Source organism: Acinonyx jubatus, chromosome X (assembly GCF_027475565.1).
Source record: "Acinonyx jubatus isolate Ajub_Pintada_27869175 chromosome X, VMU_Ajub_asm_v1.0, whole genome shotgun sequence".
Taxonomy (NCBI): Eukaryota; Metazoa; Chordata; class Mammalia; order Carnivora; family Felidae; genus Acinonyx; species Acinonyx jubatus.
Genome location: NC_069389.1, coordinates 59,312,598 through 59,340,154, shown reverse-complemented (window position 1 = coordinate 59,340,154; position 27,557 = coordinate 59,312,598). Strand labels below are relative to the sequence as shown.

At 36.7% G+C, this 27,557-nt stretch overlaps 1 pseudogene; it reads right to left on the bottom strand.

Annotated features, from left to right (window-relative positions):
* Positions 1–2,657: 2,657 nt before the first annotated feature.
* LOC106987456 (60S ribosomal protein L3-like) lies at positions 2,658–3,823 on the bottom strand (annotated as a pseudogene).
* Between the last annotated feature and the right edge of the window lie 23,734 nt (positions 3,824–27,557).

Genomic DNA, 27,557 nt, shown 5'->3' with positions numbered 1-27,557 from the left:
TAGACCTTCTCTCCAGAAAAACAATTTAACTATTTGGAATTATTTAAAAAAAAACAATCATTTACAGTTTCCAGAAAATGTCCAAAGGGCATATAGCAATTAGAAAAATACTGATTCAAGAAAACCTATTAAATATCAGTAGGAACAGCAAGAGTGTGTGGCATTTGGAGAATTACCTGCATATCCTCTACCATACCAGGTCTATGTTACAGAAGCTCTACCTTGGGTGCTCTATTCTCAGCAGCTATGGTGAAGATCTTGGGAGGAGGTAGGAATCCTCCCCCCAGCTCCCACTCTGGGGCTGTGGTTTCAACCTGGCATGAGTAGCTGCCTGTATTTCTTATCCCCTCAACCCTGTGTTGCAGAAATTTATTCCACACAGGCACAGCCAAAAGGAGTGGTGATCCCTTCTACCACCAAGCCTCCATTCTTTGAGTGGAAGCACTATTCTGTGTGCAGGCTGAGAATACTGAGGCCCTGGTTTTTTCCACCCTAGCTTACTCAAAGTTTGGGTGTTCTACTCAAGGAGGAAAAACCCCCAGAAAACCAGGGACTTCCACCATGCCCCAGTGCCCACTCATAAAGTGGTGGTTTTACTCTAGGCCCCTTACCCCCAGCTTCAGTTCAGTGGTGCACAGCTTCTTTCTAAGTGGAAGGTATACAGTGAGGACAAAGAATTCCACCACTCTGCCTGAGGGAATTGACTTCATTTGAAACAGCATGGAGAACTCTGTCCCTAAGGACATTGTCAAAAACGAGATTTTGGTGGAGAGCAATTAGGAGGAGCTGGTGCAAGCAAAGCAGCAGAGCAGCCAGAATTTTAATAAAGAGAAACCAAGAGGAAACCAAAAAGAGCCCTCCTGGGAGCACAGTCAACTCAAGATTGAAAAGGCTGTATGCATGTGCTGGGCTATACCTACTCAGGACAATTAGAGCAGAACATGGGGCAGACTTAAAAGGATTTCTTAATACATGCAGACCCATCACACAGAGTAAAAGCTTTGCTGGCACAGGGAACTTGACCAGACACTGAACAATAAATTGCTCTGATCTAGAGGTGACCTTTAGGAACACAAAAATTGCTCTGATCAAGAGGTGACTATTAGGAACACAGCCTTAAAAGTAAAATACACATCCTTGGCAATCTGGAAGACTATGTATTTGTGTAAAACTGTGCTCTCCAGAACAGAGCAGGAACCTCCCAGCTACTAGTCCCTGGTTGAATGTGGGTCAAAAGAAAACCCTCTGACATATAGCAGCCTCCAACCACATGCATGTCCAAGAGTAAAAATCTTGCCAACAAGTGCATTATGCCCACCCAGACACAACCCTTAGGTAGCTAGACTAAAAGAAATAACATCAGCCTGCACACTGTGGAGCAAATAAACAACCAAGCAAATACCAATCCCCCAGAGGAGGAGGATCATTATCCAGGTTGTTATAAGATACTATTGTAAAATGTCTGCTTTATAACAAAAAACTAAATGCAAAGAAACAGGAAAGCATCACCCATACACAAGAAAAGCAGGCAATAAATGCTACCTTAAGGGGCACAGATGGTGGATGTTGCATACAAAGGTTTATCAGTAAAGAAATAGACATTATTTTAAAAGAACCAAATAGAAATTCTGGAGTTGAGAAGTAAAGTAACTGAAAAGAAATTTATTACAGGAGCTCAATAGTATGTCTGAGCTGGCTGAAAAAAGAATCTGCAAACTTGGATCAATAAGAGATTATGTAATCTGAAGAACAGAGATTAAAAATAATGAAAAATATTTTCGAGAAATGTAGAACACCATTAAGAATACCAACATATTCATAATGTAAGCAGAGGAGAGGAAAGGAGAAAAAACATTCAAAGAGACGGATGGAAACATCTAAATTTGATGAAAAACATTACATGCCAAAAAAAATCAACAAACACCAATTAGGATGTTCAAAGCTAAAGATAAGGAGAAAATTGTAAAAGCAGTAAGAAAAATGACTCCTTACATGCAAGGAAACCACAGTATGATTAACAGGTAAAGTTTCATAAGGAACACTGAAAGCCAGAAGACAGAAGGATTTACATATTCAAATTTCTGAAATTTAAAAACTATCATCCAAAACAATCATTCAAAAGTCAAGTGAAATAAAGATGTTATAAATATTTATTTATTTATTTATTTATTTACTTATTTATTTATTTATTTTCAATATATGAAGTTTATTGTCAGATTGGTTTCCATACAACACTCAGTGCTCATCCCAAAAGGTGCCCTCCTCAATACCCATCACCCACCCTCCCCTCCCTCCCACCCCCCATCAACCCTCTGTTCTCAGTTTTTAAGAGTCTCTTATGCTTTGGCTCTCTTCCACTCTAACCTCTAAGATGTTATTAAAAAAAAAAAAAAAAACATTGCTAGTAAATATGTATTACCCAAAAATACAAAGGAAATTCAGGCAAAAAGCAGGTGACACCAGACAGTAATCCAAATACACACACACACACACACACACACACACACACACAGCACCAATAAAGTCACTCATTGTAGATATTAATAAAAGATGGTATAATTGCATGTTTTTTCTTTCTTTTAGGAGAATTTACTTTTTTCCCCACTGGAAAATAATGTTTATTGAGATCCCACCAGCTGTACAATCTGCTCCTGACATTAAGCTCCTTCTTCCTTTGCAGTTCAGTCTTTCTTAAGTGGTCCTATAAATGCTTTCTTCTCCATAGTCTGGAATTAGCCATGGCCAAACTTGGTGATGGTAACAATGAACTTAAGATCAGTCTTCTCCAGGGCCCACCATTTGGTCTGCACAAGCAAGGACTTGCAGAGAGTAAGCACTTGCTTCTTGGTTCCCACCACACAGCATGACAAAGTCTCTGGTCACTTCACCTTATAGTGGACAAAGCTACTCAGAGGATTGATGCTCTTGTCAGAGAGATCATAATCAGTGGAAGCATTGTTCTTAATCATTTTGCCATCCTTGATGAGTTAGCCCTGGCCAATCTTGTAGATCTTTTTGTTGATCTCAGTGTGGTGATGATGGTAGCCTTTCTACCTAGCCCGTGCCACAGAGAAGGCCACTCAGGCAAGATGCCATGCCCAATACAGCCAACCTTGTGCAGCCCCTGGTGGGTCTTGCAGGGTAGCTTCTTGATGTGCCAGCAGCTGGTGACCTCTTTGTAACCTTTCCGTTGGTGATACCAATGACATCTATTATATCATTCTATCCAAAAACTTGGTTCACAGGCAGCTGCTGCTCAGCTTCTCAGCTACCGTACCTCCGTTCACCTGGATCTCCATGAGGTGGACCTTCTTCTGGCATAGAGGCAATCTGGCATGTGGTGATGACACAGATAAGCTGGTGGTACTTCTTCATGCTGTTGAAGTCCTGCTCTAGCTGCTTCTTGCCATCATCATCCTGCCACTTCTTGCAGTTTTTAGTGAAGGCCTTAGAATTATGCCAGTTTTTATAGAAGTGCCTTCTGCACACCTAATGGATGTGCTCAGCAAAGATGGTCTTAAAAGTGTGGAGGCATTGAGGGGCTTCCTCATAGACCATGATGCCCACAACCACCATGGGTGGTGTCTCTGCAATGGTAACAGCCTCCATAACTTCCTTGTTCACCTTGGATCATGGCCTGTTGACATCCCGCACAATGTGAGTCTGGCCAGCCTTGTAGCCCAGTAAGGCTGTGAGGGGGACAGGCTTGGAAGAGCCATCCTTGGGAAAATTCTTCACCTTCCCGTAGTGCCAGCTACTGCATTTCTAGGACACAAAACCCAGGGACCCATGCTTTGGGAGTGGAGAATTTCCTGTGAGACATTCTGCCACCTAATGCTTCCGGTAGAGCAAGAGAATTTTAGAACTTCACTTAAGTTGACTTAGAAAACAACCACATGAATCAATGTGTATTCTTTTGTTGGGGGTGGAAACAAAGCTCTCTGGGAGTAATAAAAATAATTCTTTGAAATGAAACCATATGATACCTAGAATCCCCAAGAACAAATGAAGAGAGCCAGAAATAGTATATAAGACGATTAACATAACAAACTATGAATATAAACCTGCCCTCCTCTTAGATGTTTTGAAAGATATAAGATCATATAAAATAATAGTTTTATCTATGTATTGTTGAGTTTGACATATATAAAAATGCATATGCATATAAATGTAATATATAAATGTAATAGGTATAACAATAATAGTACAAAAGGTGGGATGAAAAGGAGCAATATAGGAGTAAAGGTTATATATTTCACTGGAACTAATCAGTGTAAATATGAGGTAAATTTTGATAAGCCTTAGAAAAACCACTAAGAAAGTAGCTTTAATATACTTAAAACATTGTAGAAATCAAAATGTTACACTGGAATATATCCACTTAATATAAAAGAAGACAATAAAGTAGGAATAGAAAAAAAGACCTGAGTCATATAGAAAAAATTAAAGTGGAAGATGTAACAATATTAGATATAGATTAAATAATCAAGTCAAAAGGCAGAGATTGTCAGATTGAATAAAAAATCAAGCTCCAACTTGATCCAATGGATATCCTGTCTATAGGAAAAGAACTTCATATTCAAAGGTACAAATCGGATGAAAATAAAGGATGGGAAATATATAATCATGCAAGCACCAACCATAAGAGAGTTGAAGTGTCTATATTAATATCAGACAAAATAACTTTAAAACAAATGCTACTAAAGATAAAAAGGTACATTTCATAAAGATTAGAAAGTCAGTCTGTCAGGAAGATATAACAATTTTAAACATATATGCACCTAAGAACCTATCAAAATAGGTGAAACAAAAACTGACAGAATTGAAGGGAGAAATAAGTCAATTCAACAATAATACTGGAAGATTTCAAGGCCCTAGTTTCAATGATAGATAGAATAAGCAGAAGATAAAGGAAATAGAAAACAAACAGAACACATATTCTCCCCAGCACATGGAACATTCTTAAGGATAGACCATATGCTAGGCCAAAAAAACAAGCTTCAATAAATTTTAAGATTGAAATCATACAAAAGATATTCTCTGGCTACAATAAAAATATTAGAAATCAGTAATAGAGGAGGAAAACTTGGGCAGCTCAGGAAGGAAATTAACACACTTTAAATATGTGCCAAGGAAGAAATCACAAGGGGAAATGAAAATAACTTGGAGATGAATGAAAATCGAAAAAACCTGTATGGGATGCAGCTAAAGCTGTCACTCAAGGGAATTTTATAGTTATAAATGCCTGTATTTTACTTTTTTATTTTTTATTTCTATTTTTATTTTAGAGTGAGAGCACGAGAGGGGGAGAGGAGCAGAGAGAGAGAAGATCTTAAGCAGGCTCCACGTTGAGTGTGGAGCCCAACATGAGGCTCAAACCCATAACCCTGAGATCATTATCTGAGCAGAAAACAGGGGTCCATGCTCAACTAACTGAGCCACCCACGCTCCCCTAAATGCCTATATTTTAAAAGAAGGAATGTCTCAAATCAGTAACCTAAACTTCTACCTTAAGAAACTCGAAAAAGAAGAGCAAACTGAGCCAAAAGCAAGCAAAAAAAAAAAATGTTTAGAGCATAAATTAGTGAAATAGAGAATAGAAAATCGGTAGAGAAAATTAACAGAACCACAAATTGGTTCTTTGCAGAGATTAACAAAACTAAATTTTTTAAACTAGACCAGTAACAAAACAGGGAAGACTCAAATTAGTAAACAAACAAAAAAGAATGAAAGGATATTACTGCCAATTTTACACAAGTAAAAAAGACTGCAAAAAAATATGAAGAGCTATATGCTAACAAATCAGATAACTTAGATGAAAAGGACAAATTCTCAAATACTACTGAAACAGGCTTGTGAAGAAATAGCCAAGCAGTACGGATCTATAACAAGCAAAGAGATTAGATTACTAATCCAAAAACTACCCACAAAGAAAATCCCAGTCCTAGATGGCTTCACCAACTGAATGTAATCCAAGAAGAATTAATACCAATACTTCACAAAATTTTCCAAAAAATAGAAGATGAGGGATTTTTTTTCCCAACTCATTTCAAGAGATCCTGATACCTATGGATGGATAGATGACTGATGATAGATAGATAGATAGATAGATAGATAGATAGATAGATAGATTAGATAGATAGTGAAATCCTCAACAAAATACTAGCAAACTGAATCCAACATTTTGAAAGGGTTGTACATTATAGCCAAATGGGATTTATCCTGGAAATGTAAGATTACTGGAATCCAAAATCAATGTAATATACTACAGTAATAGAATAAAGGACAAAAAAACATCATTTCAATAGATGAAGAAAAACATTTGACAAAATCCAACATCCTTTCATGATAAAAATACTTAATAAAGTAGGCATACGAGGAAACTTCTTCAATCTGATGAAGGCCATCTACAAAAGCCTCACAGTTAAAATAATACTTATTGGTGAAAAACTGAATGCTGTCCTGCTAACATCAGGAATCAGACAAAACATCTACTTTTGCCACTTCTGTTTGCTGTTGTACTGGAGGCTCTATCCAGGGCAAATAGACAGTAAAAACAGAGGACTCTAACTTCCCAAATGCAAAACTTATCCCAAAACTACAGTAATCAAGATGTGTGTGGAACTGGCATAAGGATGGAAATATAGATCAGTGGAATACAATTGGGAGTCCAGAAATAAGCCATTACATTTATGACCAATTGATTTCTGAGAAAGGATGCCAAGATGGTTAAATGGGGAAAGAAGATGCTCTTCAGCAAATGGTGCTGAGAGAACTGGATATCCACATGCAAAAAAACAATGTAAACTCCTTCACACCACATATAAAAACTAAAGTAGATCATAAACCTAAATGTAAGAACTAAAACTATGAACTCTAAGGAGAAAACAGTAAATATGACCTTGAATTTAATCAGTGGTCAACAGCAAAAGCAACATAAGAGAAAATAGATAAATTGAACATAAGATTAACAACTTTTGTGCTTCAAATGATGCCATCAAGAAAGTAAAAAGAAAATAAGTGTTGGAGAGGATGTGAAGAAAATGAAACTTGCACACACTGTTGATGGGAATGTTGGTTGGTGCAGCCACTATAGAAACACTATGGAGATTCCTCCAAAAATTAAGAATAGATCTACCATATAATCCAGCTACTCTATGTCTGGGTATTTATACAAAGGATACCAAGACAAAAACACTGATTTGTGCCCCTATGCACATATATGCAACCGTATGTTCACTGCAACATTATTTACAATAGCCAAGAAATGGAAACAACCTAAACGATGATCAGTGGATGGATAGAGAAAATGTGGTATGTATACACACAATGGAATATTACCCAGCCATAAAAAAGAACAAAATCTTGTCATTTGCAGCAACATGGATGGACCTTAAAAGTATTATGCTAAGTGAAATAAGTCATATGGAGAAAGACAAATATATGACTTTACTCACATGCAGAATCTAAGAAAAACAAATGAACAAACAAAACAGAAACTCGTCGATATAGAAAATAGATTGGTGGTTACCAAAGGGGAAGTGGGGTTTGAGGTGTGCAAAATAGACTTAAAGGGATCAATTATATCCATCAATTGTGAGGGATTGTAACTAGACTTTTAGTGGTGATCACTTTGTAGTGCATACAGATGTTGGATTATAATGTACACCTGAAACTTAGATACCAATTTTACCTCAATAAAAAATACTTTTTAAAAAAGTGTGGGGTGCCTGGGTGGCTCAGTCAGTTAAGCATCTGACTTGGGCTCAGTTCATGATCTCATGGTTCATGGGTTCAAGCCCCACATTGGGCTCTGTGCTGACAGCTCAGAGTCTGGAGCCTGCTTCAGATTCTGTGTCTCCCTCTCTCTCTGCCTCTCTCTCTCTCTTTCTCTCTCTCTCTCTCTCTCTCTTTCTCTCTCTCTCTCTCTCTCTCCTTCTCTCTCTCTGTCTCTCTAAAACATTAAAAAAATTTTAAGTGAAAAGATTCTTAGATTGGAGAAAATATTTTCAAATAATATATCTGATAAGGACTGTATCCAGAATATATAAAGAATATATAAATGCAATTATAGTCAATAATAATAAATCTAATAACCCAATTAAAAATGGGCAGAAGATCTGAATAGAAATTTTCCAAAGAAGATATACAAATATCCAATAAGCACATGAAAAGTTGCTCAACATCATTTGCCATTAGGAAAATGCAAACCAAAACCACAGGGAGATACCACTTTACATTCACTGGATGGCTATAATAAATAAGAAAAAATAAGAATGTTGGTAAGGATGGGGAGAAATTTGGACTTTCATACATTGCTGGTAGGAATGTAAAACGGTGCAACTATATTGGAAAACAGTCTGATAGTTCCTCCAAGTTCCACTCCTAGATAGTAACATCATTCAAAATAGCACAAAAGTGTAAACAACACAAATGCCCATCAACTGATAATGAATAAATAAAATACTTTATATCCATATAATGGAATATTACATGGAAATAAAAATAATGAAGTACTAATCCATGTTACATATAGACCCCATATATTGTATTCTTCCACTCTAAAACATGCAAATCTATAGGAATAGAAGGTAGGTTAGTGGTTGCCTAGGGATAGGGGTGTGTGGCAGAGGAATGGGAAGTTACTGCTAATGGGTATAAAATAAGGATATTGACTACAGCCTGTGTTATCATGTGGCTCATGACACAAGATGTCTTTTGTACATATGCTGTGCTGTGTTAACCTTAAAAAATAAAACTGCCCATTATTTTACCAGCAAAATGTAGGTTTATTCAGGAATAGCAGGTAATTGTAATCTAGGAAAAGCAAGCTATTTCAAAATCTTAGGCAAGTCCACCCAACAAAGGAGTGGAATGCTCTTTTATAGAGGAAAGTGAGGAGTTGGGAAAGCTGTTTGTAAACAAAAAGTTCATTGGAGTAACCTGGGAGTTCTAGATATAGTGGCTTTTCATTGGCTGAGATGTTGCTGGTAGAGGAAGAAGTCTTTCTTCCTCCTGCTGGGGTAGTAAAGTAGTATCCATGGTTCAAGGTCCCTTCCTGTTGGGTCTGCAACTGACTGTGAGTGGTAGGGTGTGAGAGCTCCCCATGCCAAACCTCCCAACTCTATTTTAGTGAGATTTCCCTTTATTAATTTTCACATTTCCCCCTTTTGATCACGATCTTTCTTTGAAAGCATCACGGATCAAGAGTCAGGTCCTTTATATTTAGTGGGTTTTTTTCCCACAGTTCCAGGAAGTACCTTTTCTGACTGTCATATCCTACATCAGAGGGAAAGTGCGTAATAGAAGGAAACCACTTAAGGCCATATGTGAGTAACGAGGAAGATTAGGAGGGAGAATCTCTCAGGCACTTCCCATCTAAAGTCTACATCTTCTCAAGGTCATAAGTATTGGAGATCATCTTGAAGCATCATAATCTTACTGGGTACATCTTTTCTACAGAAAAAAAAAAGGTTCAACAGTCAACAGACTACAAAACTTAATTATACAGGACAGAAGTAGCATAGCAATTCCAAGTTATATATGATAGTTCTAAACCAGGACTCTACGTTTGAAAGTAGCCAACTAAAATATCTATTGGCACCTACTACAACTTAGGGGAGTAAGTTTCTCCCTATAAGGGTAAACCTGGAGTCGTGTATGCCTCCTAGAAGTCTCTGCTTAAAGCAGCAATGAAAGCAAAATAGTGAATACTGCAGGAGCACACTGAAAGGATTAACTGAGTGCATTTCGGAAGATACAGTACAGGCATAAACATGAAGAAATAGCTGGTGAACTTTTTATATAAGAGCAAAACGTCAAAGACAAAGTATTTTTACCTTGAATATTTAGAACCATATGTGTTTTGATAATACAGTCTACAAGCTTGTAAATTCAGAGACCATGAATTTGGATAAGAATCCGAAGTTAGTTAAAAGTTTAGATGAAAGAAAGACTTTTGTGAACTCTGAACTTCCAAACGTTCAGAAAAGACAAGTGACAAATAAATTTGTCACGAGACATTGATGATGCTGTTTCCAAGAGGCCATAATTCTAGGAGAAGTTTCCTCCTTTTATAAGAGTATGGGGAATGCAGACAAGAGCATTTTCTTTCCACAGGAGAGCTATAAGATGTGACAGTGAAAAAAGGTATACAGGAGTGCACTGTGAAAATATTAGCCTACCAAAGCATAGTTATTTTTAATAGAAACAATTAAGTCTTTACAATATTAAAGCATATCTCCCTTTATCAACTGTGGGTCAAAAGGAGGCAGGGGCCAAATGCAGTGGACATCCTATAACTATCTTAAAGTGTGAGAGTTTATGAGTTCCCAAGGGAGTGGATCTGAGATTTAGAAGGACCAGTAACCAGGCTTTGGACCAAAGATTTTGGAGAGTTACTACAAATTTTGTCAATTAAGTCTTAATAGTGCTGTTAGTGAGTGTGACTAACTCTGAGAATTGAGGGTGGTATGGCACAATGAAAGTGTTATAACACCAGGCAAACAACACATTTGTCAAAGCACCTGACCAGTAAAATATGTTCCTCAATCACTATAAAGTTCAAGAGGGGTTCCCCAGGAATACTCATTTCTAACAGAATTTTAGCCATGGAAGTGGTGTTGGCCTGTCTACAAGAGAATGCTTTGGTCCAGTGAGAAAACATACAAACCATGACTAAAACATGTACACCCATGAAATGGAAAAGCTGTGTGAAATCCATTTATACTGTTTTTGGATTCCCTGGTTCGTATTTTTGACAGGTGGAACAAGCCAAGTAGGCACCTTTTGCATCCTGATTAACTTTTTCCCACCAATATTGGTTCATGAATGCTATCATTTTGTAAGTAGATCAATGGTTTAATGCATGCACAGTTGTAAATAGTGGGAATTTTAGGATGTCTGGTAGGGCCAGATTGTTATTTGGTCCAAACCAGAGTTCTCTTTTTCTTGAGCCATCAATTATTAGATTTCCAGTGTTGTTTTTCCCTTTTGGGGGCCAATTGTTGGGTATCTCTTGTCAATTTTTTCTAAAACTTATCATTTGGGAGAACATCCCCTTGGAATATGATGGGATTTGGCTCTTGGTATCCTTGAGAGCAACATTTTCATTGGAAATATAAGTGAGGTGGATTAGTTTGGCTTCCAGGATGTGGAGTCTGGAACCTTAATAGCCAGAGCAGCTGACAAGAGTATGGCATCGAATAAATGTTTGGACATAGGCATTTCTAATATTGTTCCTATTGAAGGTAAGGACATCTCATTGTTTCAGTACTAATTCCAAAGTCATGAGCTACCCCAAAGGCACACGAACTAATGGTATAAATGCTTGCAGTTTTGCCTTGGCTAAAGTACAAGAGGCTCAAGTAAGGGTGTATAATTCAGCTTGTTGGGCCCAAGGAGCCAAAATGTAAAAGTGCCATCTCAATGACTTCAAAAGGAGTTATAATAGCATACCCAACAAAATATTTACCATTTCATTCTTTAAATAAGAACTATTAGTTCTTCCAATCCATGAGCACGGAATGTTTTTCCATTTCTTTACATCTTCTTCAATTTCCTTCATAAGCTTTCTATAGTTTTCAGCATACAGATCTTTTACATCTTTGGTTAGATTTATTCCTAGGTATTTTATGCTTCTTGGTGCAATTCTGAATGGGATCAGTTTCTTTATTTGTCTTTCTGTTGCTTCATTATTAGTGTATAAGAACGCAAATGATTTCTGTACATTGATTTTGTATCCTGCAACTTTGCTGAATTTATGTATCAGTTCTAGCAGACTTTTGGTGGAGTCTATCGGATTTGCCATGTATAATATCATGTCATCTGCAAAAAGTGAAAGCTTACTCTTCATCTTTGCCAATTTTGATCCCTTTGATTTCCTTTTGTTGTCTGATTGCTGATGCTAGAACTTCCAACACTGTTAAACAACAGTGGTGAGAGTGGGCATCCCTGTCATGTTCCTGATCTCAGGGAGAAAGCTCTCAGATTTTCCCCATTGAGGATGATGTTATCTGTGGGCTTTTCATAAATGGCTTTTATGATCTTTAAGTATGTTCCTTCTATCCCGACTTTCTCAAGGGTTTTTATTAAGAAAGGGTGCTGAATTTTGTCAAATGCTTTTTCTGCATCCATTGACAGGATCATATGGTTCTTATCTTTATTTTATTAATGTGATATATCACATTGATTGATTTGTGAATGTTGAACCAGCCCTGCATCCCAGGAATGAATCCCACTTGATCATGGTGAATAATTCTTTTTACAGCTGTTGAATTCTATTTGCTAGTATCTTATTGTCAAAATGTCAATACTACCCAAAGCTATCTACACATTCAATGCAATCCCAATCAAAATTGCACCAGCATTCTTCTTGAAACTAGAACAAGCAATCCTAAAATTCATATGGAACCACAAAAGGCCCCGAATAGCCAAAGTGATTTTGAAGAAGAAGACCAAAGCAGGAGACATCACAATCCCAGACTTTAGCCTCTACTACAAAGCTGTCATCATCAAGACAGCATGGTATTGGCACAAAAACAGACACATAGACCAATGGAATAGAATAGAAACCCCAGAACTAGACCCACAAACGTATGACCAACTAATCTTTGACAAAGCAGGAAAGAACATCCAATGGAAAAAAGTCCCTTTAACAAATGGTGCTGGGAGAACTGGACAGCAACATGCAGAAGGTTGAAACTAGACCACTTTCTCACACCATTCACAAAAATGAACTCAAAATGGATAAAGGACCTGAATGTGAGACAGGAAACCATCAAAACCCTAGAGGAGAAAGCAGGAAAAGACCTTTCTGACCTCAGCCGTAGCAATTTCTTACTTGACACATCCCCAAAGGCAAGGGAATTAAAAGGAAAAGTGAACTACTAGGACCTTATGAAGATAAAAAGCTTCTGCACAGCAAAGGAAACAACCAACAAAACTAAACGGCAGCCAACGGAATGGGAAAAGATATTTGCAAATGACATATCGGACAAAGGGCTAGTATCCAAAATCTATAAAGAGCTCACCAAACTCCACACCCGAAAAACAAATAACCCAGTGAGGAAATGGGCAGAAAACATGAATAGACACTTCTCTAAAGAAGACATCCGGATGGCCAACAGGCACATGAAAAGATGCTCAACGTCACTCCTCATCAGGGAAATACAAATCAAAACCACACTCAGATATCACCTCAGGCCAGTCAGAGTGGCCAAAATGGACAAATCAGGAGACTATAGATGCTGGAGAGGATGTGGAGAAACAGGAATCCTTTTGCACTGTTGGTGGGAATGCAGACTGGTGTAGCCACCTTAGAAAACAGTGTGGAGGTTCCTCAAAAAATTAAAAATAGACCTACCCTATGACCCAGCAGTAGCACTGCTAGGTATTTACCCAAGGGATACAGGAGTACTGATGCATAGGGGCACTTGTACCCCAATGTTTATAGCAGCACTCTCAACAATAGCCAAATTGTGGAAAAAGCCTAAATGTCCATCAACTGATGAATGGATAAAGAAATTGTGGTTTATATACACAATGGAGTACCATGTGGCAATGAGAAAGAATGAAATATGGCTCTTTGTAGCAACGTGGATGGAACTGGAGAGTGTGATGCTAAGTGAAATAAGCCATACAGAGAAAGACAGATACCATATGTTTTCACTCTTATGTGGATCCTGAGAAACTTAACAGAAACCCATGAGGGAGGGGAAGGAAAAAAAAGAAAGAGGTTAGAGCGGGAGAGAGCCAAAGCATAAGAGACTGTTAAAAACTGAGAACAAACTGAGGGTTGATGGGGGGTGGGAGGGAGGAGAGGGTGGGTAATGGGTATTGAGGAGGGCATCTTTTGGGATGAGCACTGGGTGTTGTATGGAAACCAATTTGGCAGTAAATTTCGTATATTAAAAAAATAAACAAATGTTTGAAAAAAGAAAAAAAATAAATAAGAACTATTAGTAAACCATGAAAAATCTGCCTTGGCTGGAGGAGTTACTTGTAAATTATCATGGGGAGTCAAAAGTTAACCTATCAGTATTGAGCAGGTGTGAAGGGTTCCATCTGGATCCAAATGTAGTCCTTGTTTCAAGATCCAATGGGCTTAGTATTTAACCTGAATCCGGGTAAACTGCAATTGTTCTATGGAGAATTTATGTCCTATAAGGCCAAAAGTTTAACAGGTGGATGCTATTTTCCTGTGAAGAGATTTGAGAAGGGGAGTAGAGAAGCAAATTATCTGCATATTGTAACAAATTAGAGCCTGCAGAAAATTTTATTCTCATTTAAATCAGTTTTTAAGGTTTGTGAGAAGTAAAAAGGACTCTCTGTGAAACCCTGGCATTACTGCCCAGGTGCATTTCCATTCTTCCCAAGTGAAAGCAAAAAGGTATTGACTACCCTAATCAACTGGAATACTAAAAATGCACTGCATAAGTCAATTACAGTGAAAAATTTGTTTTCAGTGGTAATGGATATGAGTAGTGTGGGGTAGGAGGTGGTTAGGAACAATCGGGTACCATGGGATGACAATGTTATTTTTTATTCAGAGCTCCTAGACAAACCTCAATACTCAGCCATTGGGTTTTCTCACAGGTAAAATAGCGGTGTTACAAGGACTAATACCGGGAATAATGAGACCCTGGGCCTTATAATCTATTGTGGGCTTGATGCCCTCAAGGTCTTCTTTACTTATAGGCATTGATTAATTCTGGAGAGAGATTTTGAGCAATCTATTTGAATTTTGGAGGTGCGCTATGGAGTCTGGCAATATCAGCTGAGGATTTTGTCCATTTTTGCCCATTAGGATGGTAGTTGATCTAATAGGTATAAATGATCAGTGTCCCCAGATTCAGCTATAGTGCCATCAGAGACAGAACATAGAAAAGATGATGAAGTGTTATTTATTTCCCCTGGTTCGCTATTTTGATTACTACTGTCGAATTATAGAATTTTTTCCCCCTTTTGGGAAAAATTCTGTCTGGCATGATAGTTTTCTATGAGATATGGGGCCAATAAATGAATAGTAGTGTAGGAATTAAGGAGAAGAAGGGTGAGTATCCCACAAAGAGCCTAGGCAGAATGGAATAGGTTAAGAGACCGGAACCTGTGAGGTTTATTAAATACCACCACTACTTGAACTGTTTTAGCACTCTCAGAAAGGGACTGCTTTATAGCAGTGGGGTTAAGCACCAGGATTGTAGCTCTGGTGTCAATAAGGACAAGGAGAGAGTTTCATTCCCGATCTGGAGAGCATTTTCTCTAAGCCATTTAAGAAGAAAGATTGGGGGTGCCTGGGTGGCTCAGTCAGTTAAACATTCAACTTCGGCTCAGGTCATGATCTCACTGTTCATGAGTTTGAGCCCCACATCAGGCTCTGTGCTGTCAGCACAGTGCCCATTTCAGATCCTCTGCCTTCCTCTCTCTGCCACTCCCTCGCTCTCTCATGCTCGTTCTCTCTCTCTCTCTTTCTCTTTCTCAAAATAAGTAAACATTTTAAAAAATAAGGAAGATTGGAAGAACCCCTATAGTTCCTCAGAGCCCCAATCACTGGGAATTAAGAGGACATTGGAAAAGTTGGTTAGAGGCCCAAAGGTACCTGGAACACTTAAATTTGTAACAATCTCTTTTTTAATGCCCTGGTTCTTTGCAATAATACCATAAACTAGAAGGTTTTTGGTTTCCTTTAGGGGCCTGCATTTGCTGAAGTTAAAAATTGAGAATTTGAATGGTCTTTATTTTAGGTGACTCATCTAGGATACAAATTGGCTGGTTGTTTTAACTAAAAAGGAATGATCCTCAGTCAGCCCATTAATGAACATAGAGTTAAATGCTACCCAGGTGGTTTCAATATCTAAAGGAAGAACAAAATTTTCTTTAAAAGACAATTTGGAGTTGATTGTGATAGTCATGAACAGGTTCATAAGACTTGTGTGCAAGGCTGAATTTTGTTCCAGTCAGCAGGCTTAGAAAAAACTGTGGGGTGGTTCCAAACTCTTGATTCGGCATAGGTCATGATCTCATGATTCATGGGATTGAACCCCATGTCAGGCTCTATGTTGACAGCTCAGAGCCTGCTTGGGATTCTCTCTCTCTCTCTGCCCTACCTCCCCCACTTTCAAAATAAATAAATAAATGAAAACTTAAGAAAAAAGCTACTGTAATTGCTCTGTGGAAATTTCCAATGAGTGATCTAGCATCGTGCCAAATTTAGGGGTTTGTTTCCCTAAATCCTCTTCAGAATGTTCCTTTCTGGCTAGTTTCATTCAATGTTTGACATGGTCCTCACCAACAAATATGTGTACTAATTGATATAAATCTGAGAAACCAGGTTGATAACCTTAAATAGCTACACTAAAATTCTTAGCAAATCTATGGAGGCCCTCAGTCACTTTAAGAAACTCTTTAACCATGGCTTGCAATTCAGCCTTATACCAGGGAACATAAGAAAGTTGAGGTTTATTTTGATCCTCAGAAAATTTAAAGAGACAGGTTTTGGTAGGTTCAGGAGATGAGTGAGTGGGGAAAGATTTAGAAGACAAGGAAAGTTTGGCAGAGAGAATAGAAAAAAATTGTGCCAGAGGCAGGGCCTGAAGACAAGGTAGCCACCACATGTCTACAGACAAAGAAGACTGGAGAGGAAAAAAAGAGGCCTCAGAAGCCATTTTGACTTTTTAAAATTGTTTTCCTCAGTTAATTTAGAAATAGTATTTTGCAGAAGAAATGTAGAATCCTGAAAATATCTGGAAGCCTCAAGGTACCATTTAAAATCAGCATCCCATTCAGGTTTTTTTTTCCTTTTCTCTTGAGAAGCTGTGAATTTCTAATTTGATTTGAGTGAAACAAGTTTGGTGAGATTGGAAGTTTTCCTTAATGGCCATTGAATTTCTAAATTACTTTTGGTTAAAAGACTCCACCCAAAAATTGCTAGAATTGATATATGAATTCAGTCAAGTTTCAGGATACAAAATCAACATATGGAAACCTGTTGCATTTCTAGACACCAATAATAAATCAGCAGAAAGAGAAATCAAGCAATCAATTCCCTTTACAATTACACCAAAATCCACAAGGTACCTAGGAGTTAACCTAACCAAAGAGGGGAAAGAATTGTACTCTGAAAACCGGAAAACACTGATGAAAGAAATTGAATATGACACAAAGAAATGGAAAGACATTCCATTCTCATGGATCAGAAGAACAAATATTGTTAAAATGTCTATATTACCCAAAGCAATATACACATTTAATGCAATCTCTATCAACATACTAACAGCATTTTCCACAGAGCAAGAAAAAACAATCCTAAAATCTGTATGGAACCACAAAAGACCAAGAATAGCCAAAGCAACCTTGAAAAAGAAACACAAAGCTGGAGGCATCACAATTCCAGACTTCAAGGTATATTACAAATCTGTAGTGATGAAACAGTATGGTACTGGCACAAAAATAGACACGTAGGTTAATAAAACATAACAGAAATCCAAAAAAATGAACCTACAGCTATATGGTTAATTAATCTTTGGGAAAGCAGGAAATAATATCCAATGGAAAAAATGCAGTGTCTTCAACAAATGATGTTAGGAAAACTGGACAGCAACATGCAAAAGAATTAAACTGGTCCATTTTGTTACACCATGCACAAAAATGAATTCAAAATGGATGAAAGACCTAAATGTGAGACAGGAAACCATCAAAATTGTGGAGAAGAACATAGGCAATAACCTTTTTTGACATTGGCCATAGTAACTTCTTACTAGTATGTCTCCTGAGGCAAGGGAAACAAAAATGAAAATAAACTACTATGACTTCATCAAGATAAAAAGCGTCTGCACAGTGAAGAAAACAATCAACAAAATTAAAAGGCACACTGAAGAATGGGATAAGATATTTGCAAATGACATATCTGATAAAGGGATAGTATCCAAAATCCACAAAGAACTATCAAACTCAACACCTGAAAAACAAATAATCCAGTTAAGAAATGGGCAGACGACATGAATAGACATTTTTCCAAAGAAGAACTACAGATGGCCAACAACACATGAAAAGATGCTCAACATCATTGATCACCAGGGAAATGCAAATCAAAACTACAATGAGATATCACCTCATACCAGTCATAATGGTTAAAATTAACAACACAAGAAACAACAGGTGTTGGTGAGGATGTGGGGAATGGGGAACCCTCTTACATAGTTGGTAGGAATGTAAACTGGTGCAGTCACTATGGGAAACATTATGGAATTTCCTCAGAATGTTAAAAATAGAACTACCCTATGATCTAGCAGTTGCACTACTAGGTATTTACCTGAAGAACACAAAAATACTAACTCAAAGGGGTACATGAAATCCTTTATAGTAGCATTATCAACAATAGCCAAATTATGGAAAGAGCCCCAGTGTCCATTGACTGATTAATGGAAAAGAAGATACACACACACACATACACACACAATGGAATATTAGCCATGAAAACCATGAAATCTTGCTCTTTGCAATGACATGGATGGAGCTAGAGTATTATGCTAAGCAAAATAAGTCAGAGTAAGAAAAATACCATATGACTGCACTCATATGTGGAATTTAAGAAACAAAACAGAAGCAAAGAGGAAAAAAGGAGAGAAAGAGAGAGACAAACCAAGAATCAGACTCTTAACTCTAGAGAGCAAACTGATGGTTACCAGAGGGAGGTGGGTTAAATAGGTGACGGGGATTAAGGAGTGCACTTGTGATGAGCACTGAGTGTGGTATGTAAGTGTTTAATGACTTAATTGTACACCAATAGCTAATATTACTCTGTATGTTAACTGAAATTTAAATAAAAAAGAGTAAAAACGAAGAAAAAAAGAACTTCTGGCTAAGTTACTCCACTTAATTATAAAAGTATAATAATATAGTATTATAATAATAAGTATAAAAGCATATAATGCCCAGGGACCATAGGTTTTAACCATAAAACTGGCTGGAGTCTCAGAAAGGGGAGGTGGGATCAAAATATTTTGATGACTGGAATCCCATTTCTTGGAGGTTTTCCAGGAACAGCCTGGTCCCAGAATGAATCAGACCAAAGACCAGCACAGTTCCAGTAGGAACAGTCCAATCCCAGATAGGACTTGAATCAAAAGCTAGTGCATTTCCAACAGGTACAGTTCCAACCAAAACAGTCCAATCTTAAGAAGGAGTCAGATCAAAGGCCTACACATTTCCAACTGGCAAAGTTCCAGCAAGAACAATCTGGCTCCTAAAAGGAGTCAGACCAAAGGCTAGCACAGTTCCATCAAGAATAATCCAGTTCTGAAAAGGAGTCACACTGAAGGCCAAATGAATACATTTACAGATAAAAACAAAAACTAAGGCCTGAAAACAAAACTCAAATAAAGCCTAAAGAGCTAAGACACAAGGCATACTGCTCCAAATCCCAGAGAAAACTTACCCTCAAACACTAGAGTCGGTAAGAAAACAGCCCAATCAGAAAGTTTAGGCATTGATGATCTAGGAATCAAGTTTTCAACCATTGAATAATTGGAAATTGACTAAGTAAACCCTTGGTTGAATCAATTATTCTCCCAGCTGACTTCCCCTCCTGATAAAACTCTGATGGGAAAACTTTCTCAAGCAGATCGCTCAAAAAAGAATGAAAAGAAGATCTTTCTAGATTTGTTGCTGAATGTCCTTTTCAAAAATTATATTTCAGTTCAGTATTTTGGTTATCCCAAGTTACTGCCATTTATCATAATTTGTCTGTTTTAGGAAAAAAAGTTAAAAGTATAATTCAGTGGAGCCTTCATATTGATTTCAAATGGTCATGCCTCTATAAGGTTTTAGAGATATTAACATTCCTCTTCATATATTAAGATCACATGAAATTCATCAATGTATAATTTAATCTGTAGCTCAGAATACAATTTGTTTGTATGCTCTCTGCATCTATTTCTGTAGCCATTCTAATTTAATGTTTGAAACTACAGTTAATTTTCTATGAAAGTGATGATTAACATGACTACTCTAACACAGATAAGGTAACAATTTTGAATGAACTTCCTGGTTAACAATAAAAAGTTTTCATGCCAGGGTAACACAGGTTCATGTAAAATATTTCATGTTAAGTAATATCATTCATTCAATAAACAGTATGAAGAAAAATGTAAAAATGTGAGGATAAACACAGGGATATGTGATGACAGAGGCAGAGATTGGGGTGATTGCATTCACAAGCCAAGGAATGTCTGGGGCTACCAAAACCTGGAAGATACAAGAAAGAATCCTCCCCCTGAGGTTTGAAAGGACCATGGCCCTGCTAACACCTTAGTTTTAGGTGTCTAACCTTCAGAACTATGATGAAGTGGCAGTACAGATGGGCTGAGCAACAAGCCCAAAGTCAGCCAACTGACACCAAGCACAGATAGGATCTGTTCCACATCTCAGCTAACTAATGGATCTGCAGTTTTGTTGGAGTAAATAAGTAGTTCTCAACTTCTTCAAATCCTCAACGTATCTGAAGAACCCACAGAAAGTGAAGAACCCAATCCTAATGGGTGAGAGTTTCCAAGGATGTAGTCAGGGTCTGAGCAGAAACTACTGTAGGTTTCTATTTTTAGTCCATTCAGACAGCATCATACTGCAAAGCTAATTAGAGTGCATAATGACTAGGGTGAGAGAACATCAATTAAAATGGGCAATCTAATGTCTTTTTCTGGATTTTATTACATTTAATTTTTCAATCCAACCACTAGTCTATACAGCTAAGCTGTTCTAAGACAATAAAGTTCAAAACAAAACAAAAACCAGGCTTTCCAGCTGTTGGTATAAATCTTTTTTCACAACCTTTCTTAATAAGGTCATGTGGGAAATACTTCTTCATATCTGGCCTCCTAGGAGCTTAATACCAGGTCCAAAAACTACAAACATTCATTACACTATGTATTTGTGGAAGGGAAGAAAGTTATAATAAGATTTATATTTGTCAATTAGCATAATAAATTCTAATTGGTCTCTTCTATGTTCAGTTTTAATATGGTTCTGCTAAACAAGCCTATGGGGATTTATTTCTAAGAGTCATAGGAGACTTCCAAGCAGTTATTTGCAAATAAGGGGCTACGGAGAAAAATTAAATTATGAAAAAATTGAAGCAATTGAGAATACAATATATTTGCTTTCATCAATTTCCTGAGTCAGGAAAGTTTCTTTACTATGCCTAAGCTTATTCATTTGATGCAGGCTCACTTGTTTCTTTTTGCTTTTGTTGCCTGAGCTTTCGTTGTTGTGTCCAAAAATTTATTGCCAAGACCAGTGTCAACAAAATTTCTCCTTATGTTTTTTTCTAGTTTTATGGTTTTAGGTCTTACATTTAAATATTTAATCCACTTTAAATTGTTTATTTGGGGGGCCCCTGGGTGGCTCAGTCAGTTAAGCATCTGACTCTTGATTTCAGCTCACGTCATGATCTCACAGTTTGTGAGATTGAGCCCCACATAGGTCTCTGTGTTGATGGCACGGAACTTGCTTGGGATTCTCTCTCTCTCTCTCTCTCTCTCTCTCTCTCTCTCTCTCTGATCCTCACTCCCCCTCTCAAAATAAATAAATAAATTTAAGAAAACTGATTATTTTGTATGGTAATCTACAGGTCCAGTATTATTCTTTTACATGTAGATTTTTAGTTTTCCCAGCATCATTTGAAGAGCCTATCCTTTCCCCATTGTATATTCTTAACACCCTTGTTGAAAATTTACTGGCCATATATGCTTGAGTTTATTTCCAGGCTCTGTATTATGTTCTATTTCTCAATGTGTTTTTATATCAGTACCATACTATCTTGATTACTATAGATTATAAATATAATTTGAGATCGGGAAATATGATGCTTCCAACTTTATTCTTCTTTCTCAAGATGCTTTGGATATTCAGGATCTTTTGTACTTCCATACAAAGTTTAGGTTTGCTCTATTTCTGTGAAAAATGACATTGGAATTTTGTTATGGATTGTATTGAATCTATAGATCACTTTGGGTAGTATGGACATTTTAACAATACTCTTCCATATGGGATATCTATGTTTATTTGTGCCTTCAATTTCTTTCATCAGTGTTTTGCTCTTTTCTTTCATCAATGTTTTGCTTTTCAGTGTACCTTTGTTAAATTTATTCCTAAGTATTTTATTCTTTTTGATGCTATTGTAAATGGGATTGTGTTCTTGATTTCCTCTTTGAATAGATCACTTATAGTGTAAAGAAATGTAGATTATTTTTGCACATTGACCTTGTGTCCCCCAACTTTACTGAATTTGCTTATTAAGTCTAAGAATTGTTTCAATGAAGGCTTTAGAGTTTTCCACATATAAGATCATGTCATCTACAGATAATTTTACTTCTTTCTTTCACAATTGGATGCTTTTATTTCCTTTCATTGTCTAATTGCTTTTGCTAGTACATCCAGTACTATATTGAATAGAAGTGGTGAAAATGGGTATTATTGCCTTGTACTGACATTAGAGGTAAAATTTTTCTGTTTTTCCCCATTGATTATGTTATTTGTGGAGCTTTCATAAATAGCTTCTACTGTGTTGAGGTAAGTTCCTACCATACCCATTGTATTGAGAGTTTTTATCATGAATGATTATGAACTTTTCCAAATTTTTCTACATATATTGTGATTATCATATAGTTTTAATCTTTTATTAATGTGGTGCATCACATTGATTTACAGATGTTATACCAACCTTGCATCTCATGATTAAATTTCACTTGGTCATGGTATATAATCTTTTTAATGTGTTGTTGAATTTGGCTTGCTGGTATTTTATTGAGGATTTTTGAATCTACTTTCATCAGAGATATTGGCCTGTAGTTTTCTTATATTGTCTTTTTCTGACTTTTGTATCAGGATGACGCTGGCCTCATACAGTGAGTTTGGAAATATTCCCTTTACTGTTTTTCTAGAAAAGTTTGAGAAGGATAGGTATTAATTATTTTGAAAGTGTGTTAGAATTCAGCTATGAAGCCATCTATTCTGGAGATTTTCTTGGGAGGTTTTTTAAATTACTACTTCAATTTTCTTAATTGTTATTGGTCTGTTCAGGCTTTCTATTTCTTCTTAATTCAGTCTTGGTAAGTTGTATGTTAATTTATCCATTTTTTCTCTGTTATCTAATTTGTTGGCATACAATTGTTCATAATAGGCTCTTATGGTCATTTTTATTCCTCAGGCATCAATTGAAATGTCTCCTATTTCATATCTGCTTTTGTTTATTCGAGAACTCTCTGTTTTTATTCCTAGTCTAGCTATGAACTTGTCTATTTTGTTTATTTTCTTAAAATCACAACTCATAGTTTTGTTGATTTTTCTCTACTGTTTTTTTTTTTTTTCCCATTCTCTGACTTTCCTTCCCTCTTCTAACTTTGGGCTTAATTTGTTCTTCTTTTCTATTTCCTTGAGGTGTAAACTTGGGCTGTTTATATGATATCTTTATTTTTTAATGTAGGCATTAATCACTATAAAACCCTCCCTTAGTACTGCTTTTGCTGCATCCCATACATTTTAGTATACTGTATTTTGGCTTGTCTCAAGAAATTATTTCAATACTCTTTTGATTTCCTATTTGATCTAATGATTGTTCAAGTGTATGTCCTTTAGTTTCATGTATTTGAATTTTTCTATTTTCTTGCTGATATTGGTTTCTGGATTCATTTCATTGTGGTTGGAAAGATACTTGGTATGACTTTGATCCTAAATTTATTAAGAGTTGTTTCATGACATAACATATGATCTATCCTAGAGATGTTCCATGTACATTTGAGAAGAATGTGCATTATTCTGCTGTTAGGTGAAAGGTTCTGTATATGTCTGTTCGGTACATTTGGTATTAAGTCAGCTGTTTATTGATTTTCTGTCTAGATGTTATATCCATTATTGAAAGCGGGGCATTGAAATCTGCTACAATTATTGCATTGCTGTCAATTTCTCTTCTAAGATCTGTCAATATTTGCTTTATATGCTTAGGTGCCCAGATATTTGATGCGTATGTATTTGCCTTTGTTATATCTTCCTGTTGAATTGATCCATATATCAATGCATATTTAGTTTTGTTTCTAGAGATGGTTTTTGGCTTAAAGTCTACTTAGCCTGAAGTAGGTATTGCCACTCCTGATCTGTTTTGGTTACGTGCAATTTGCATGAAATAATTTTTCCTTCCCTTTACCTTGAGCCTATGTATGTCCTTGAACCTAGAATTAGTTTCTTTTTTTCTAACCATTTCATTTTTTTTAATTTAAATCCAAGTTAGTTAACATATAGTATAATAATGATTTCAAGAATAGAATTTAGTGATTCATTACTTATATATAACACCCAGTGCTCAACAAGTGCCCTCCTTAATGCCCATCACCCATTGGCCCATCCCCCACACCCAGCACCCCACTAGCAATGCTCAGTTTGTTCTCTGTATTTAAGAGTCTCTTATGGTTTGCCTCCCTCTGTTTTTATCTTATTTTTGCTTCCCTTCACTTATGTTCATGTGTTTTCACATATGAGTGAAATCATGATATTTATCTTTGTCTGACTGACTTATTTCAACTAGCATAATATGCTCTAGTTCTATCCACGTTGTTACAAATGGCAAGATTTCATTCTTTTTGATCTTTGAGTAGTATTCCATTGTATATATATGCCACATCTTCTTTATCCATTCATCCATCGATGGACATTTGGGCTCTTTCCATACTTTGGCTATTGTTGATAGCACTGCTATAAACATTGGGGTGCATGTGCCCCTTTGAAACAGCACACTTGTATCCCTTGGATAAATACCTAGTAGTGCAATTGCTAGGTCATAGGGTAGTTCTATTTTTAATTTTTTGAGGAACCTCCATACTGTTTTCCAAAGTGACTGCACCAGTTTGCATTCCCATCAGCAGTACAAAGGGTTCCCCTTTCTCTGCATCGTCACCAACGTCTGTTGTTGCCTGAGTTATTAATTTTAGCCATTCTGACAGATATAAGGTGGTATCTCATTGTCGTTTTGATTTATATTTCCCTGATGATCAGTGATGTGAAGCATCTTTTCATGTGTCTGTTAACCATCTGGATGCCTTCATGGAAAAGTGTCTATTCATGTCTTTTGCCCATTTCTTCACTGAGTTAATTGCTTTTTGGCTGTTGAGTTTGGTAAATTCTTTATAGATTTTGATACCAACCTTTTATATGTCATTTGCAAATATTTTCTCCCATTCTGTTGGTTGCCTTTTAATTTCGTTAATTGTTTCCTTCACCGTGCTGAAGGTTTTTATCTTGATGAGGTCCCAATAGTTCATTTTTGCTTTTGTTTCCCTTGCCTCTGGAGACATGTCAAGTAAGAAGTTGCTGCGGCTGAGGTCAAAGAGGTTGTTGCCTGTTCTCTTCTCTAGGATTTTGATGGCTTCCTGTCATATGTTTTAGTCTTTCACACATATTGAGTTTATTTTTGTGTATGGTATAAGAAAGTGGTCCAAGTTGATTCTTCTGCATGTTGCTGTCCAGTTTTCCCAGCACCATTGACTGAAGAGACTATCTTTTTTCAATTTGATAGTCTTTCCTGCTTGTCAAAAATTAGTTGACCATGTATTTGTGGGTCCATTTCTGGGTTCTCGATTCTATTCCATTCCACTGATCTATGTGTCTGTTTTTGTACCAATACCATACTGTCTTGATGATTACAGCTTTGTAATACAGCTTAAAGTCTAGAATTTTGATGCCTCCAGCTTCGCTTTTCTTTTTCAACATTACTTTGGTAATTTAGGGTCTTTTGTAGTTCCATACAAACTTTGGGTTTGTTTGTTTTGGCTCTGTGAAGAAGTCTGGTGTTATTTTGATAGGGATTGCATTGAATGTGTACATTGCTCGGGGTAGTATCAACTATTTAACAATATTTGTTCTTCCAATCCATGAGCATGGAATGTTTTTCCATTTCTTTGTGTCTTCTTCAATTGCTTTCATAAGCTTTCTGTAGTTTGCACCATAAAGATCTTTTATCTATTTGGGCAGGCTTATCCCTAGGTAACTTAATGGTTTTTGGTAAATAGGATTGATTCCTTTATATCTCCTTCTGCTGCTTCATTATTGGTGTATAGAAATGCAAGCTATTTGTGTACATTGATTTTATATCCTGTGACTTTGCTGAATTCATGTATCAGCTCTAGCAGTCTTTTAGTGGAGTCTTTCAGGTTTTCCATGTAGAGTGTCATGTCATCTTCAAAAAGTGAAAATTTGACTTCTTTGCTGATTTGGATGCCTTTTGTTTCTTTTTGTTGTCTGATTGCTGAGGCTGTTACCTCCCCTATTATGTTGAAAAACAGTGGTGAGAGCGGACATCCCTGTTGTGTTCCTGATTTTAGGGGGAAACTTCTCAGTTTTACCCCATTGAGGATAATAACTGTAGGCCTTTCATATATGGCTTTTATGATGTTAAGGTATGTTTCTTCTACCCCTACTCTCTTGAGGGTTTTTATTAAGAAAGGATGCTGTATTTTGTCAAATGCTTTTTCTGCATTTGTTGACAGGATCATTTGGTTCTTATCCTTTCTTTTATAAATGTGGTGTATCATCTTTATTGATTTGTGAATATTGAACCAGCCCTGCAGCTCAGGTATAAATCCCACTTGATCATGATGAATAATTCTTCTGATGTACTGTTAAATTTGATTTACTATTACCTTGTTGAGAATTTTTGCATCCAGGTTCATCGGAGATATTGACCTGTAATTCTCCTTTTTAGTGCTATCTTTGTCTGGTTTTGGAATCAAGGTAATGCTGGCTTCATAGAATGAGTTTGGAAGCTTTCCTTCCATTTCAAATTTTTTGGAACAGTTTGAGGAAAATAGGTATTAACTTTTCTTTAAACGTCTGGTAGAATTCCCCTGGGAAGTGATCTTGCCCAGGACTCTTATTTGTTGGGAGATTTTTGATAACTGATTCAATTTCTTTGCTGGTTATAGGCCTGTTCAAATTTTCTCTTTCTTCCTGTTTGAGTTTTGGTACTGTGTGAGTGTCTAGGAATTTGTCCATTTCTTCCATATTGTCCAGTTTGTTGGCATATAATTTTTCAAAGTGTTCTCTTCTAAGTGTTTATATTTCTGTGGCATTGGTTGTGATCTCTCCTCTTTCATTAGTGATTTTATCTATTTGGCTCCTCTCTCTTTTCTCTTTGAGAAGCCGGGCTAGGGGTTTGTCAGTTTTGTTTATTCTTTCAAAAAACCAACTCTTAGTTTCATTGATCTGTTCTACTGTTTTTATGGTTTCTATATTTTTAATTTCTGCTCTAATCTTTATTATTTCCCTTCTGCTAGATTTGTGCTTTATTTGTTGCTTGTTTTCTAGCTCCTTTAGGTGTAAGGTTAGGTTGTATATTTGGAACCTCTCTTGCTTTTTGAGATAGGCCTGAACTACAATGTGTTTTCCTCTTAGGAATGCCTTTGCTGCATTCCAAAGGTTTTGGACTGTCATGTTTTCATTTACATATGTTTTATATATTTGTAAATTTCTTCTTTAATTTCCTGGTTAACCCATTCATCCATTAGTAGGATGCT